Raw genomic sequence first — 16627 nt, 5'->3', positions numbered from 1 at the left:
CTTTCTTACCTTATGAACCTGCTTTGTCAGTGTCCCCTTTGATTTATGGAAGATTTCAAACTCTCCAAATAACTATCCCTTTTCTTTTCATTAAAGCTAATCCTCACAAAGACACTTTCATCCGCTGATTAGTCATGGCCCAGTGAGCCTTGCTAACTAGAGGCTAAGTTATTGATGTGTTAAAGATGTAATCTCTGAGTCTTGAGACCACCGAAGAAACCCCAACATGCTATTTGACAGTCAGAATCTCACAATGTATTGCCTCCTTTGAGCAGCCTTGGTCGCACGCGTTCCTTGGGGTCCATAAATCTCTCAAGCCCGACTGCCTGTGAGGGCTGAGTTACTGTGGGGCTGAGCTGAGGCTGCCAGCACTCACTGCCTTGCACCCCAGGATATTGTGGTGCCTTCTCCAGAATCCAGTTTCCATTCCCAGTAACAAGTGCTCAGCAGCAAATCTATTACACCATAAGCAGCAGCTCATTGTTTCATGTCCTGTCTGCGGCCTTCCTCATAAATTCACACCAACCCAGAGTCAACAGGACTTTAACTGGGGCGTGCTATCAGCCACCAATGGCGCTAGCCCTTCCTGCTGCCCGCTGATTTTGAGTGATGGGTAAGCTTAGCTCAGCCATTTTTGGGTCTTAGTAGATGGTGATGAAGCCCTGACTGCACAAAAGAGCAGCCTAAATGGAAATGTGTAGGAATCTCTCACCAGCCAGTTTTAAATTTGTGAATTAGAACTGACTACCTAACTAAATAAGTAAACCTGCGACTGTTTTACATATGCGAGGCTCTCTTGGGTCCACATAAGACCAATGCTTCTCAATGGGTGAGAGAGTCCGCAGAGCAGCATGGTCCCTGCCTTGTAAGATGCTTAGGGTACAGCATCTGCACTGTTCACAGTAAGTGGCAAGACCCCCCCCCAAGTCATTGTGACCATCTCAAATGCCTACAAATGCTTACTTTTTTCTCTAGACCAACAGATAGTATGGTGGTTAAGGCATTGGATCTCACATGGCCAACCATAGGGTTCAAGGCCTGGATCTGGAGGCTAGAAAAACATACTGAGCATGTGTGCTTGTATGTTTAAATTCCTGAGAGGTGACTGTAGGAGAAGGGACTGTAGTATAGCCATCCCCCAGGGAGTGATTTCTCATTTTCCCTCTCTTTCTCTTTTTCTCCCTCTCTAGGAAATACCTGTGCCCTGTAACAGGAACAAACAAACAAACAAAAAAACTAAAAACAAACGAAAACACAACTTTTTTTCCCTAGAAACATTTTTTTAAAGAGAGATTTTTGCTATAGGGCACATGTACTTGCTAAAGAGACAGAGAGAGAGAGAGAGTGAGAAATCACCCCTCTGGTGGGATGGCCATGCTGCAATCGCTTGTCCTCCCATCTCCTCTCATACACACATGCTTCCTGCATGAATTTGAAGCCACCAATCAGGACTTGAGCCAGGGTCGATCATGTGGGAGTTCAGTAATGTAACCATTACACCATCTGCTGGTCCTTCCCTATAAACATTTTTAACTGTGCTCTGGGAAGGCAGCATCCCACCCTTCCACAGCACCGAGACCATTTAAGAATCATAGCCTTAAACAAAACAGACAGAGCAAGAGCCAGATGGTGGTTCAGTAGTAATGCACTGCTTTGTAAGGCTAACCCACATGGAAAAGTTCTGGGTTTGTGTCCAGAGACCTCCCTGAACATGTTGAGCATGCATGTGCCCATGATCCAAGACTGTCTGAAGCTGGAGCTGGATTATAATGGAAAGATCCAAATGAGGTTTACTGTCCGTTCTTTCTCTTTCTCTCTCTCTCTCTCTTTTTTCAAAAATTTTTGAGAGGTTTTTGCTATAGGGCGTGTGCGCTTGCCAGACAGACGGAGAGAGACAGAGAGACAGAAAGCAAGAAAGCACCCCCTCTCCCCCCCAGAGGGGATGGCCACACCGCAATCCCTTCTCCTCCACTCTCCTCTTGGGATCTTGGGCATGCACACACATGTGCCCGGTGTGAGTTTTAACCCACCGGGTCTGGGTCTTGAACCGCGGTCAACTACATGGGAGTCCAGCGACATAGCCATTATGCTAACTACTGGTCCCTCTCTCTCTCTCTCTCTTGAGCATGGAAGAAATAAAATTGAAAAAGAAGTACTGTGGGAACCTGTGGTGGTATGGTGGTTGAGGTGCTGGATTCCCACATGGCCGACCATGGTTCAAGTCTTGGACTCGGCAGCTTGAAAATTGAGCTGGGTGCACATGCATGCATGTCCAAAGTCCCAAGAGGAGAAGGAAGGAGTAGGGATTGTGGCATGACCATTCTCCCTATGGGGTGATTTTCCCTCTCTCTCTCTCTCTCTCCAGTAAGTGCATGCATCCTATAACAAAAATATCTCTCTGAAATAAATAAATGTATAAAAGAAGAAGAAGAAAAAGAAGAAGAAGGAAGGGGAGAAAGAAGAGGAAGAGAGGAAGAAAGAAAGAAGGGGGAGGAAGGGAAGAAGGAGGGAGAGAGGAGGAGGAGGAGAAGAAGAAGAGAAGAAAAAAGAAGAAAAGAAAAGAAGGAGCTGGCCCCTGGCCAAGTGGTTAAGGGAACCAGATCCCACAAGGCTGACCATCATTTGAACTCCAGTCCCACTGGCTTGAAAAACATGCCAGGCACATATGCGTGCCTTAAATCCTGATAGGACAGAGAAATGGAAGAGAAAGGATTGCCCCATTGGAGTGCTTTCTCCCTCTTTCTCTTGTGAGTGCATACGTGCCCTCCAACAACTAAAAAAGAGAGAAGAAGGGTACCTAATGGTGACATGATGGTAGAATTCAATATTCTGTGAGACCGACCCACATGGAAAGATCCTGGGTTTGTTTCCCAAGGTCTCCCTGGATGTTCCAGGCATACACACATGCTCATAATCCTTACTGGCTGAGGATGGGGGTGGATAATGGTATGAAGACATTCAGGAGGGTGCCCCAGTCTTTCTCTCTGCTGCTGTCTCTTTCATGGAAGAAATAAATAAACCTTAAAAATAAATTTTAATTGCACAAAGTGTAGCTGAGTACATTCTTTGAAAAACACAGAACACTACAGATAGCCCCTCAACCACCTTGCCACTATCTTAGCACCCTTCCCCTCTCTCCAGAAGAAACCATAATTATGAATCAGTGGGTTCCAGATTGCTTTTACCACTTTACATAAGTGTATATGTATCCCTAGAAAATGCATAGTCTTGTTTTCATGTAGTTTTTTTAAAAAGATTTATTTATTTTATTTGACTTATTCATTCATTAATTTATCTTAATTTGACCAGATAGAGACACATAGAGAGAGAGAGAGAGAGAGTGAGAAAGCAAGCTACCAGGTCCAGGACTTGAACCATAGTCAGCCATGTGGGAGTGTCCAGCATCTTAATTACAATGCCACCTGCTGGCCCCTTGTGCAGTTTTTAAATATATAAAGGATTATCACACTGTACAATTTGAAAATTGCTTTTTATCACCTAGCAATATGTTTTGAGGCTCATCTATAGTAACCCCTATAGATATGATCCATTTCTCTCAATGTATTGTATACGATTTCATTTCAGCATTTCCTCTTACGATGTATACTATGGTTTAAATATGTCTCCCCAAAACTCATGTATTGAAATTTAGTTGCTATGGTGACAGGATTAAGAGAGTAGAAACCTAATCGGACTATAGTACTAAGAGGTGAGGCTTTTAGAAAGTTATTTTAATTAGATAAAGTCATCAGAGTAGGATCCCCACAACTGAATACTGGTGGCTTTATAAAAAGAAGGGAGACCAGAGCTGACACACATGCCCTCTCAGCATGTGACCCCTGTGCCACTGTGAGACTCTGTGAAAGTCCCCACCAGCAAGAAGGCCCTTTCCAGATGCACCCCCCTAGCTTTATAATAAAAATTTATTTTTTATAAATTATTCAGTCTGTGATGTTTAGTTATAAAAATAGAAAAACAGGCTAACATAATATGCATTTGTAATTTTTCATATTTACAAGAAATGGCATATTGTTGATTTTGCATGTATATGTTACCAGAGAAATGTACAGACTTGGCCTGATCTCTCATCACAGTAAGCCAAATTCTGAGACAATTAATTTGGTTAGAGGAAAACTTTATTACAGAAGATATCAACTGGGACAGTGGTAGAGTCCGAGACTCTTAAAGTATCTCCACAACTGAGGAACAAGTAAGGCTTTTAAACACAAATCAGAAACGTGACATCATGGGAGTCTGTGGGTGGGGTTCCGGGAGCTTTCCAGAAGAGTTGCTGTGATGCTATTTTTGAAGGATGGTGCTAGAGGACGTTTCAGAGCAAGATGTTATTGCCAGGTGTGTTCTTGGTAAAAACTCAAGACAACTCTTAGGACACACGAATCTCTTCAACCTGTATATACTACTTGTGTCCGTGTCTCGCAAAAGTTAAACAATTAAGGCTATCACAATGTGGTCATTACAAGACCTTGATCACAATGTGCAGATAGTATCAATTAGTCAGGATTTCTTGAGCTCATCTTCTGGTGTAACGTGAATTACCTAGGTCTCTAGGGCATGTTTCTTTCTTTCTTTTTTAACCTGGTAAATATTATATTTAAGACTAAAAAAAGAAAATGTATATTTTTACTTCTCAGGGTCTGGGACCACCTCCTCGTGCTCTGGTTTCATGACGTGTTGTCAGTCCCATAGATGTGTTGTGAATAGGCTCTCATTTAAATTTGCATTTCCTGTTTACTCATGGAATCAAATAATACCACCACCACCACCACCACCACCACCACCACCACAACCCCCGAGGATGTGCTTGCCAGAGAAGACAGAGAAAGGGCAGAGAGCGGCATGGTCATATCACAATCTCTTCTTCATTTTTTATCTCATTGAAATGTAGATACCATACATGCCCAGTGTGTTTTTCAGGCCACCAATCTGGGATTCAAATTATGGTAGGCCATGTGGTATCTGGGTCTCTTAATCACAAGGCTACAGAGCTGGACTGACAAAGTAAATTTTTATATGTTTATTAATCATTTATATTTCCTCTTTTTAAAGCTATCCATGTTAAGGCCAGTAGATGGTGTAGTTGTTAAGGTGCTGGATTCCCACATGGTTAACTGTAGTTTGAATCCTGAGCCTTGAAACTCAAGCTGGGTGCATGTACATGTGTGCCCAAAATCCCAAGGGGAGATTGGAGAAGAAGGAACTGCAGTGTGGTCATCCCCCAGGGAAGGTGATTTCTCACTTTCTGTCGCTTTGTCTGGTGCCTTTGCCCTATAACGAAAATCTAAAAAAGTAAAAAAAGAGAACAACCTATATATATTCTGGGAACATTGTAATCTTGGGTTGTCTCTTATTAATTTATAGACCTTTTTAAAGAAGTATTCATTACTAATCCCCTTTCTGCTACATAAAATAAAAAGTTTTTCTCACTGTGTTGCTAAAATTTTAATATGTTCAGTGTCTTGTATTGGAGAAAAGACTTTATTTCTATGTAGATTTATCATTTTTTCCTCTATAGTTTGCATTTTTTGGTCTTAAATTACCAATGCTTTCCTAACTTAAGATTATATGATAATTTCTAAATTTCCTTTAAGTAATATTAACTTTTACATTTAGGCCTTCAGCCATCTGAAGTGTGCATGCATGTGTGTGTGTGTGTGTGTGTGTGTGTGTGTGTGTGATGCCAATTGTCTCTGCTGTTTATCAAGTGATCTGCCCTTTCACTACTGGTTTGAAACACCATCTCTACTATGCACCGAAAGTCCCCTTCTCCACTCGTGGTCTGGGTCAGACAGTGCTGTAGCAGTAATAAAATAGGACCCACGTGGGAAAAGTCTTGGGTTCACATCCCAGGACCTTGAGCTTATTGGACTCACGTGCCGTGATCTGGGTTGGCTGATTCTGGGGGTGGATCATGGCATGAAGACCCTTTTGAGGGAGTCTCTCTCTCTCTCTTACTGTGAAAATAAGTAAATAAAATATAGTCTAAAAATAGCAAAAAAGCTTGTTTGTACTTCTGGTCTCTTTTATTTGTTCGTGTGTTGATAATATGTTACTTACCTTAGCTTTGTCATCTGTCTTTTTAAAAATAAAGTTTGTTTCTTCCATGAATGAGAAAAAGAAAGAGAGAGAGAAAGAACACCCAATAAGGTCCCAGTGCCAGGATCCACCCCAAGCTTCATCCAGCCCTGGCCTACTCGTGTGTAGGGACATCCCTGGACAAGAACATGGAGCTTTCCCTAGTCAGCATCACTTCCTACTGTTGGCCACTGCCCAGCACTTGTGATGTGTCTTGATCTTTTGTGGAGCAAATATTATCTAGCCCACTTCCCTTTGGGATAATTGCCTTGGTTATTCTTAAATATTTACTTTTCTCTGTGAATTTTACAATCAGTTTGTTGAATGCTATAAAAAAAAAAAACCCATGAAATTTTGATTAAAATTTCCTTTCAATTGGGACTGTCACGTGGCACGGTAGTTAAGGTGCTGGACTCCCACATGGCCAACTGTGGCTTGAGTCCCAGACCTGGTGGCTTGCTTTCTCACTTTCTCTTTCTCTCTCTGTATCTCTCTGGTCAAAGTAAAATAATAATGACAACAAATAAGAATAAATAAATAATTATTTTAAAAGACTAGCTTAAATTTACAAATTAATTTGGAGAATACCACAAAACTATTTTCAAACAGTTACAAAAATGAGACAAAGTAAAAATGTAAGTACAAAGACATAAAATTTCAAAATAAGAAAGGTCAATTCTGAGACCTTAAAATAGAAGCCAAGTTTTCATAACACACAAAAAAAGAAAAAACAGTGGAAGGGAAAAAAAGACTAGTCATTCACTCAGCTAATTGTTGTTGAGTGCCTGCAAGTGCCTAGTGTAACTCTGGGTATTCAGGACATAATCAGTGAAAAAGCGAACACAGTGGGGCCAGCAGGTAGCATGGTGACTGGGGCACTGGACTCCCACGTGACTGACTGTGGCTCAAGCCCTGGACCTGGCAGCTTGAAAATCATGTCAGCTGTGTGTGCGTGCATGCCCAGAATACCAGGAGGAGACCGGAGGAGAAGGGATTGTGAAGTGCCATACCCTCTAGGGTCAGATTTCTTACTTTCCTTTCTACTGTCTCTCATCGTCTCTGTCTCTCTTCAGCAAGCACACACACCCAATGGCAAAACCTATTAAAAAAAAGGAAGAAAAGGCAAACACAGTTTCTAACTTGAAGGAATCTGCATTCTAGTTGGGCAGACAGAAGAGGAGACATTAAACAAATATGTATGAAAGAGTACTGCTGAGGTCATAAATGGCTGAAGAGAGGAAAACCAAGGACCCCGAGAGAGAGACTGAGCATGCCTGCACAGCCTCTCCAGAGCCACATTGGAGTCCAGACCTGGAGGATGAAGAGCAAAGGAGAGTTTCCAGATAGGAGTCTGAGGGTCAAAGGCTTGTGGCTGAAAGCACATGGCCTTGAGGATCGGACACAAGCCAGGGTAGAGAGGAGGACTAGATCATTAAGGAGTCATAGGTCCCAGTGGAAAGTTCAGATTCTATTTTATTGGCAGGGAGAAGCCAGGAAGAGTGAGATAAGGGAACAGCTACAGACCAGAGAAACAGTAAGGTGATATTTTAAAACACAGACACAGAAGCTGGCCCCGTGGTGCCGTGATTAGGCCCCGTGCATCGGGAGCCAGAGCCCACGTGGCATACCATGGTTCAGGTACTAATCCTGGCAACTTGAAAAACACACAGGGCACATGTGTATGTGCCCCAAATTCTGACGGGATGGAGAAATGGAGGAAAAAGGATTGCGATGTGACTGCCTCTTTGGGGGATGCTCTCTCTCTGTCTCTCTTTCAGAAGTGCATATACGCTCTGGCAGCAAAAATACATTAAAACACACACACACAGGTGGTAAGTGACAGTTCTAAAAGATATCAACTTCTAAATTTGTTTCTGTAAAGAACTTGTTCTGGAAAAGAATCAAGGCGAAAAGAAAGAAGCAAAACATTTAAGGGACACAAAAATGGAAAATTATCTGTTGATGATAATGTGTATGATAATACCTTTAACTGGGCTAATAGTGTATTCATGCTGGGTAAATTCATTATATAAGCTGTAATGATATACAGTGATTGAATGTATAAAATAAATTAACTAAAGGGGCTGGCAAATGGCATGGTGGTTAAAGGCATTGGACTCCCACCTGGCCGACCACAGTTCAAGTCTCAGACCTGGTGGCTTGCTTTCTCACTTCCTCTCTCTCTCTGTCTCTCTCTGATCAAACTGGAAAATAATAATAATGATGATAATAATAAATAAAGCTAAATAAAATAATTCTTAAAAATAAATTAATTAATTAACTAAAAATAAATAATTGTTAAGAGAGATTTTTGCTATAGGGCACATGCACTGGCTGGAGAGACGGAGAGAGAAAGGGAGAAAGTGTGAAGTCATCCCCCCTCTAATGGGGATGGCCACGCTGCAATCTCTTCTCCATTCTCCTCTTAAGATTTTGAGCATGCACACAGAAGTGCCTGGTGTGAGTTTTAAGCCTCTGGGTCTGGGACTCAAACCACGGTTGACTACATAGGAGACCAGTGACATAATCATTACACCATCTGCTGGTCCCCAAAATAAATATTTTTAAAAAAAGAAGAAGAACCTACTCTGGTCTGTAGCTTTTCCCTTTTCTTGCCCTTCCTGGCTTCTCATTATAGATAAAATACTCACTTCTTTGATATACCTTTTCTTTAAAGTCTTGTCCAGTGGGGTTGGCATGTAGCATGGTGGTTAAGGTGCTGAACTCCCACACGGACACGTGTGGTTCAAGTCCCGGACCTGGCGGCTTGATTTCTCACTTTCTCTCTCTGTCTCTGTCTCTCTGTGGTCAAATTTAAAAATAATAACACTAATAATAAATCAAATTAATTAAATAAATAATTCTAAAATAGAAAAAAATCTTGCCCAGTGACACTGGTCATCTCCCTGACTACCTACAGGACTAGAAGCCTTGGGGCTACACACACCTACCTGTGAGAGCCACTGGGACCCCCATTCTCCATCCCTTTACTTCTGAAAAGGGCAGAAGGGAATCAGCTTAGGGTATCAGAACTCTAACGGGAGAGTGGATTTTAAAGAAGAGGAATGTCAAAGAATTGAGCATTTTATTTACCATAAATGTGTGTATGTGTGCATTTTGTAAGTTATGAACGTGTTTCCCCTCCACCCCCAGAGTGTCTTTTCTTTTTTTTTTTTTTTTGAGAGGGTTTTGCTATAAGGCGCGTGCGCTCGCCAGACAGACAGAGAGAGACAGAGAGATAGAAAGCGAGAAATCACCCCCTGGGGGGATGGCCACGCCACAATCCCTTCTCCTCCATTTTCCCCTTGTGATCTTGAGCACGCATGCACACGCGCCCGGCGTGAGTTTAAGCCACCGGGTCCGGGACTCAAACCACGGTCAGCTACATGGGAGTCCAGTGACATAGCCATTACGCTAACTGCTGGTCCCTCTTTTTATCTCTTTTTATAATAACAAGTTAAAGGATTCTTCTTGCTCTATGTCTTTCTCTGTGCCTAAAAAATTGTTTCGATGTGCTGGCCTCGTGGCCTAGTAGTTAGAAGAGCCAGACCCCATATGGCTGACTGTGGCTCACATCCTGGCCCAGGTAGCTTGAAATTCACCCTAGGTGCATATATGTGTGTGCCCCAAATCCTGATGATATGAAGAAATGGGAACAACATCCCCCTTGTTCCTCTTGAGTGAGCACATGCACCCTCTGGCAATTAAAAAATTAAATAATTGTTTTGAAATCCTTTAAGATAGAAGTTTTCTGAAAAGCTAGCTAAGAGATTCCTTAGGGCAAGGGCAATATAGCTCCTTCCCTCAAGACTGGAAGCCTAGTGATGTGCTGTCAGCTCCACAAGGCAGCAGCCCTCCCCTTTGGCTTCTGTGATTGGCCCAGCACCACCGCAGTGCGTGCCATGTGAATGGGGCGGGTGTTCAATCAGACCCAGCCGTGGTGGTGCACGCCAATTGATGCTGCCTCTCAGCCAGCGAGGGCCATGTGGAGGTGGTGGTGCCTGTCCCAGCTATTGGGAGGCTGAGGCAGGAGGACTGAAATGCAATCTAAAAAAAAGAAGAAGAAAAGAAAAGAAAAGAAAAAGTTTGTTAAATGGATGCATATGAAACACTACATAATTTTAAAATGTTGCTCTTCCCAACATTTTCTTTACCCTATAACCTCTGCTTCACACCAGATAGTCCGCAGAGAGAGGAATTCCTTGCCTTGAGGAAAGAATGGTTGTCAACGAGGGGCTTTTGAGGAACCTCAGGAAAGAAAGCATTGATTTAAAAAGTACCTGATGGAACAGATGTCCTGAGTTAGTGATGAGTGAGTGTGGAGCAAGGAGAATATGGATGGGTTCCCTGCCTTCTGGCCCCCATCATTCCTATAGGCTTCTTCCCAGTAGAGATAAAAGTAGAAACTCCAGAAGTGTTACGGAACCTGAGCAGGACAAGACCTGAGTTCCTGTCTGGTCAAGCCCAGGAAGAGGTGGGTACCAAGACCCCAAACCAGACATGGCTGTGGTGGTCTCACCGGGTGCTATAGAATCTGCCCACGAGTCTGAGGGCATTCCAAATGGTGGATAGCCTATCTGTGTGGATCCAGACACAGAACATCACTAGGCTGAATGTGGCACTGAAAAAAACCACAAAGAAATGACAGATGCAATGAGGTCCTGGGCTTGGGAAAGTGGGTGGACACAGCTGTGACCAGAGTGAACCTACAGCTGTGGAAACCCAGGTGTTCCAGAAGGGTCTTTCATGGAGGTTGGGCGACAACTCTGTCTGGGTCTTCACCTACCCTCCTAGCCTTAATGCTATGGAAGTCCCTCGGCTTTTAGATAAAACTCGGGGAAGTGGAGGGGGCACCCTGAGTTGAATGCAAGTAGGTATTTCCACCCTGCTCAGGGAGTTGTGAGTTTGCACTAAAAATTCAGATCAGCTACAAAAAAATGCGCTTTTTAACCACTAAGTGTTTGGAAAAAGAATGATACTGTTAGTGAATGAGTGAGTGAGTCTTAGGGAAACTACACATGACTGATTGTGACTGATGCTTTTTTTAAATAGAATTATTTATTTCATTTTATTTATTATTATTTTTTAATTTGACCAGAGAGAGAGAGAGAGAGAAAGAGAAAGTGAGAAAGCAAGCCACCAGGTTTGAGACTTGAACCATGATTAGCCGTGTGGGAGTCCAGTGCCTTAACCACCATGCCACCTGCCAGCCCCTGATGCTTGCCTTTTATTCTATCGTTTTTCACCTTATTCTGATGACACACAAATGCAGACCTGGGTTCACAGAATCTACCATTTGATGCTTGTGTCATTTTTTTTTTTTACTTACTTTTTTTTGAAAGGTATGTATTTATTTATCCTGAGAGACAGAGAGAAAGAACCCCTGATGGAATCTTGATTATCCTCCAGTGTCAGACAGCAACGGATACATGGGTACATGAATGCCTGGCATATTCAAGGAGGTCTCCATATTTGAACCATGAACCCTCACATGTAGGTCAGCCTTGCAGAGCACTGCATTTTCTTGCTGCACCACTACCTGCCTCCCTCCCCACCTTGTTTGGTTATTGATGACTATGCCTAGCACTGTCAGACTCTGTGGGGATACAGAGATGTATGGCTTGATCTGTCCCTCAAAGTTCTGTAATGTGTTGTGGTATACAGAATTAAGACTCTGAGACAGGGAGAGCATGACAGAGGTGCTATAGACTCAGCTATTCAATTGTGTAGGGCAGAGCTCAGAGAAAAGTGGAATCATGGGCCAGCTCAGTGGAGCAGCAGCGGATCAATGAAGCTGGATCCACATGGAGGATAGTGGGTCTGGTTTCTTGGTTGACATGTACATGTCATGAACTCATAATTCTGGCTGGCTGGGAAGGCTAGGAGAGTATTGTAACATGAGACCCTGCTGAAGTTGCTTGTCTTTCATTTTTTTCTATCTCTCTTACGAAAGACATAGATAAGCTTTTGAAAATTTAAAATCAGCATGGACTGAAGTGAAAAATCAATATCTTGTGACTGCAGAGCTTAGGCAGTGGAATGGCTCAGTTTTGGAAAAATAATGCCTGAAACTACAATGATTGGTATTCCCCTTACATATATTTATTTACCCAGCCTCAGTATGTGCCAGGCACTCTTCTAAGTCCTTTACAAATATTATTTCATTTAATCCTTGAAAATAAAAAACCCTGCTTGCTGTGCCAGTTTCCTGTATTAGTTCATTATTGTGTTGCTAAACAGAAATTTTGAGACGAGGTGATTTATATTGAATAGAGGTTTATTTGGCTCACAATTCATGGTTGAAATGTCCAAAGGTAGATGGTTGGCATCCTGTTGGCCTCTGGTGCTGTATCACAAAATGGCCAAGAGAAGCAGGCAGGACCTAAGACACAATACAGAGAGAGAGAGAGAGAAAGAGAGAGAGAGAAAATAGAATTTTCCTTTGTCTCTCCCATGCCCCCAGTCTCTTGGATGGTGTTTGCCCATAGTGAGGGCAGGACTTCCTCTCTCAGCTTACTTACTCATCTGTCAGTCTTGTCTAGCAGGTGCCCACACATATCGAAGGCCAATTCCATGAGGGAATCGGCACATGAACAATACATGAACCTTTAGGGGACAAACCATTATCTAAGCCATAGCTCTAATTTTTTTTCATTTGATCCTTAAAACAACCTTGTGAGGTAAAATCTTATTATCTCCATTTAAAAAATTGTAGTAAAATACACCTTACGTAAAATTTACCCTTTTAACCATTTTTAGGTATACGGTCCAATGCCATGAAGTACATTTACATTGCTGTGTAACGGCTACCGCTCTCCATTTCTAGAACTTTTCCATCTGCCCAAACAGAAACTTTGTACCCATTCAGCACTAGCTCCCCATTCCTTGCCCCAAATCCTCTGACAAGCCCCATTTTACTTCCTCTTATGAATTTTCTAGGTACCTCATGTAGGTGGAATCATCAACAGTATTTGTTATTTTGTGACTAGTTTATTTCACTTAGCATTAGGTTTCATTCATATTATGGCATATATCAGAATTTAATTCCTTCTTGAAGGCTTAGTAATATTCTACTGTGTATATACACCACATTTTGTTTATCCATTTATCCTTTGATGGACATTTGGATTGCTTCTACCTTTTGGCTTTAGTGAATTAGACTATGAGCATAGGTTTTCAAATATCTTCGGTCCTTGCTTTCAGTTCTTTGGGGTACATATCTAGAAGTGGGATGGCTGATCATGTAATAATTTTACGTTTAACTGTTTGAGGAATTGCCATAGTGATTTTCACAGTGGGGATGCCATTTTACATTCCTACCAGCAACACACAAGGGTCCCACTTTCTCCACATCTTTGCTAATACTTATTTTCCATTTTTTAATAGTAAACATTATTAGGTATGAAGTGTGTTACATTGCAATATTCAATTTTATTTTCCTAATGACTAGTGATGTGGAGCATCTTTTCATGTGCTGGTTGGTTATTTGTGTGTCTTCCTGGAAGAAATGTCTATTCAAATTCTTTCTCATTTCTGAATTGGATTGTCTAGAGTATTTTGTTGTTCAGTTACAGGAGTTTGTTATATATTCTGGATGCTAACCCCTTATCAGCCATATTTTCTCCACTTCTGTGGGTTGTCTTGTTACTCTGTTGACAGTATCCTTTGGTGTACAAGCTTTAACTTTGATGAAGTTCAATGTGTAGACATTTTTCCTTTTGTTGCCTATACTTTCAATGTCATTACACTCATTTTTCGGATGGAACTATGGCACAGAAAATGTAAGTAACTTGTACAACAGCACTCTGTTCTTGAGCAGCGAGGCTGGAACTGTGAACTTAGGGAATTTGGCTACACATCTGATAGCAGCAACCACACTACCAGTTGTCTCCCTATCGCTTAGAGTGGAACGGTGCTGGCACAAAACACGCATTCAGTAAGTATCTGTTCAGTGAATGTGGGGAGATACTCCACGACTATTACCAGTTTTCTACTCTTCGCCAGGGTACATTTTAACCCATGTTTTGTAACTTATTTGTAGCAAGAGACATCCTAACACCCCTACTAGAGAAAGGTATTGTATTGGCGGCACTGAGAGATAGGCATGTTCCTCAAGCCCAAATATTTACTAACTGGGAGGACAAGGCTCAGGGACTAAAAGGAGAAAGTAACAGAAGAATAGCATATAAAAGCCTGACGATGGTGACGGTCATTGCCAGAGAAATAGAATGTGGGGAGAGACTATGGGGAAGGAGGATACTGACAAATGAATGGAATTGCAAGGAGAGAGAGAAAAGGGAAGGCATGTTCAAGAGTGGAGCTGGATGAACAAAACCCTGGAAACAGGAGTGCATATTTCAGTTCCAATATAAGTGGTCAATATGAATGACTGGAGTTGGAGAGTTCATGTTAAGAGGCACGCATTAGATAAGAGAAGGGGGCCAGCAAATTATGGCAGTTCTGTTCTTTTATTTTAATTGCCAGAGAGTGCATGCACTTGGCAAACAGACAGAGAGGGGAAAAAGTTACTTCTCAATGTGGCATGTTCACACCACAATTCCTTCTCCTCCATTTTTCCATCCCATTGGGATCTGGGCACACACACATGCATCCAGTGTGTTTTTCAAACAACTGGGGCCAGGATTTGGACTGCGGTTAATCATATGGGATCTGACTCCCTTAACCACGAGACTATGGGACTGGCCTAGTTCTTTTTTTTTTTTTTTTTTTGAGAGGTTTTTCGTTATAGGGCGCGTGCACTCGCCAGACAGAGAGAGACATAGAGACAGAAAGCGAGAAATCACCCCCCAGGGGGGGATGGTCACGACGCAATCCCTTCTCCTCCATTCTCCGCTTGGGATCTTGGGCACGTACGCACACACGCCCAGCGTGAGTTTTAAGCCACCGGGTCCGGGACGCGAACCACGGTCGACTACATGGGAGTCCAGTGACATAGCCATTACGCTAACTGCTGGTTCCCAGGGACTGGCCTAGTTCTTAATGCCAAGCTAAGGAATCTGGCTTATCATGCAAGCAGGAAGGGTTACCTAATTTGCAGGGTCTAATGAAGAATGAAAATGTGAGGCCCCTTGTTCAAAATTTAAGAGTTTTAAGATGGCACATGGGAGGGAACCAGCAGTTAGCATAATGGCTATGTCGCTGGACTCCTACGTAGTCGACCGCGGTTTGCGTCCTGGACCCGGTGACTTAAAACTCACGCCGGGCGCGTGTGTGTGCGTGCCCAAGATCCCGAGAGAATGGAGGAGAAGGGATTGTGGCATGACCATCCTCCCTGGGGGGTGATTTCTCACTTTCTGTCTCTATGTCTCTGTCTGGCGAGCGCACACGCCCTATAGTGAAAACCTCTACCAAAAAAAAAAAAAATGAAGGCACATGGGAGACTGAACCAAATTCAAGGCACTTGCAGAGCATAGCGTTCCAAGTAACTGCCCAGGTTCTATACCTATGAAGCCCACATATGTGAGCGTTAAGAATAGATTGAAAAACAAGAGGTCAAAATGGCAGCCAGCCACTACTGGCCAATTCTTATGGTCTATGAGAAATGGCCCATGGATGAGACCAAATGGGGACAGGACTTGGGCACTTACCTATAGCAGCAAGTAGCACAGGCCTTTCGAAAGGAAGAAAACAGAGATTGCAGAGCTTGAGCCCTGTGAGCAGATGTTCCAGAGCTTAGCACGACTCCATTCAAACTACTACGAACACAATTACCCATGCTCCAGAGACACCAGCTTCAGTGGCCTGCCTGTGGAGGAATACGAGCTGATCCTGTCCACAGACATTTTGGAAGAGTTTAAGGAAAAGAATCAAGGCATGTGAAAGAAACTGCAGGAGAAGTTTGCCCCTAAGGGTCCTGAAGAGAAGCATAAGGCCTGGGCTGAGTCCTTCTCTCCCATGTACCTAAGTGTGGAGCCTCAGATGTTGCCATCTTCAATAAAACCTGTGATTTCTCCTGGGGGGGCGGGGGGCGGAGGGGAGAAATGCATTGAGGAATGGTGGCACAGTGGTAAAACACAATGTTCTGTGAGGCCAACCCATATGGGAAGGTCCACATCTGAAGACCTCCCTAGGTACCCTAGGCATGCATGTGCCCATGATCTGGAATTGACTAAAGGTGGGTGGACTGTATTGTCAAGACCCTATTGGGGGTGCTATCTCTCTGTCTGTCTTTCACACTCATGGGAGAAAGAAACTTAAAAAAAAACCAGCACAATGTATGGAAAGGATATAGCAATAATACAACTGGAAAGGTCCTTGATTCATATCCTGTACCTGCGGGGGGACACACGTGAGCCTGTGATCCAGGTTGCTTGAAGCTGGGGATAAACTGCGGTGTGAAGACCCTGTTGTGTTGTTGGGGGTGCCTCAGCCTGAGGCTGAGTCTTGGAGAAAGCTGATCTCATTGGGAGAAAGAGGAAATGTGGAGAAGGAAGCTGGCTTTGGGAGGCTGGTGGGAAGTAGCCAGCCTTAGTCAGTTGAATGGGAGATAAGGGCAAGACGTCCACAGGGAATG

General features: G+C 43.0%; 1 pseudogene; it reads left to right on the top strand.

Annotated features, from left to right (window-relative positions):
* Positions 1–15611: 15611 nt before the first annotated feature.
* LOC102470885 (ubiquinol-cytochrome-c reductase complex assembly factor 2 pseudogene) lies at positions 15612–16172 on the top strand (annotated as a pseudogene).
* Positions 16173–16627: the final 455 nt, after the last annotated feature.

This window comes from Tupaia chinensis, unplaced genomic scaffold, assembly GCF_000334495.1.
Source record: "Tupaia chinensis unplaced genomic scaffold, TupChi_1.0 Scaffold000002_1, whole genome shotgun sequence".
NCBI lineage: Eukaryota > Metazoa > Chordata > Mammalia > Scandentia > Tupaiidae > Tupaia > Tupaia belangeri.
The sequence above is the reverse complement of the archived record's forward strand: the minus strand, read 5'-3'. Positions and strand labels throughout refer to the sequence as shown.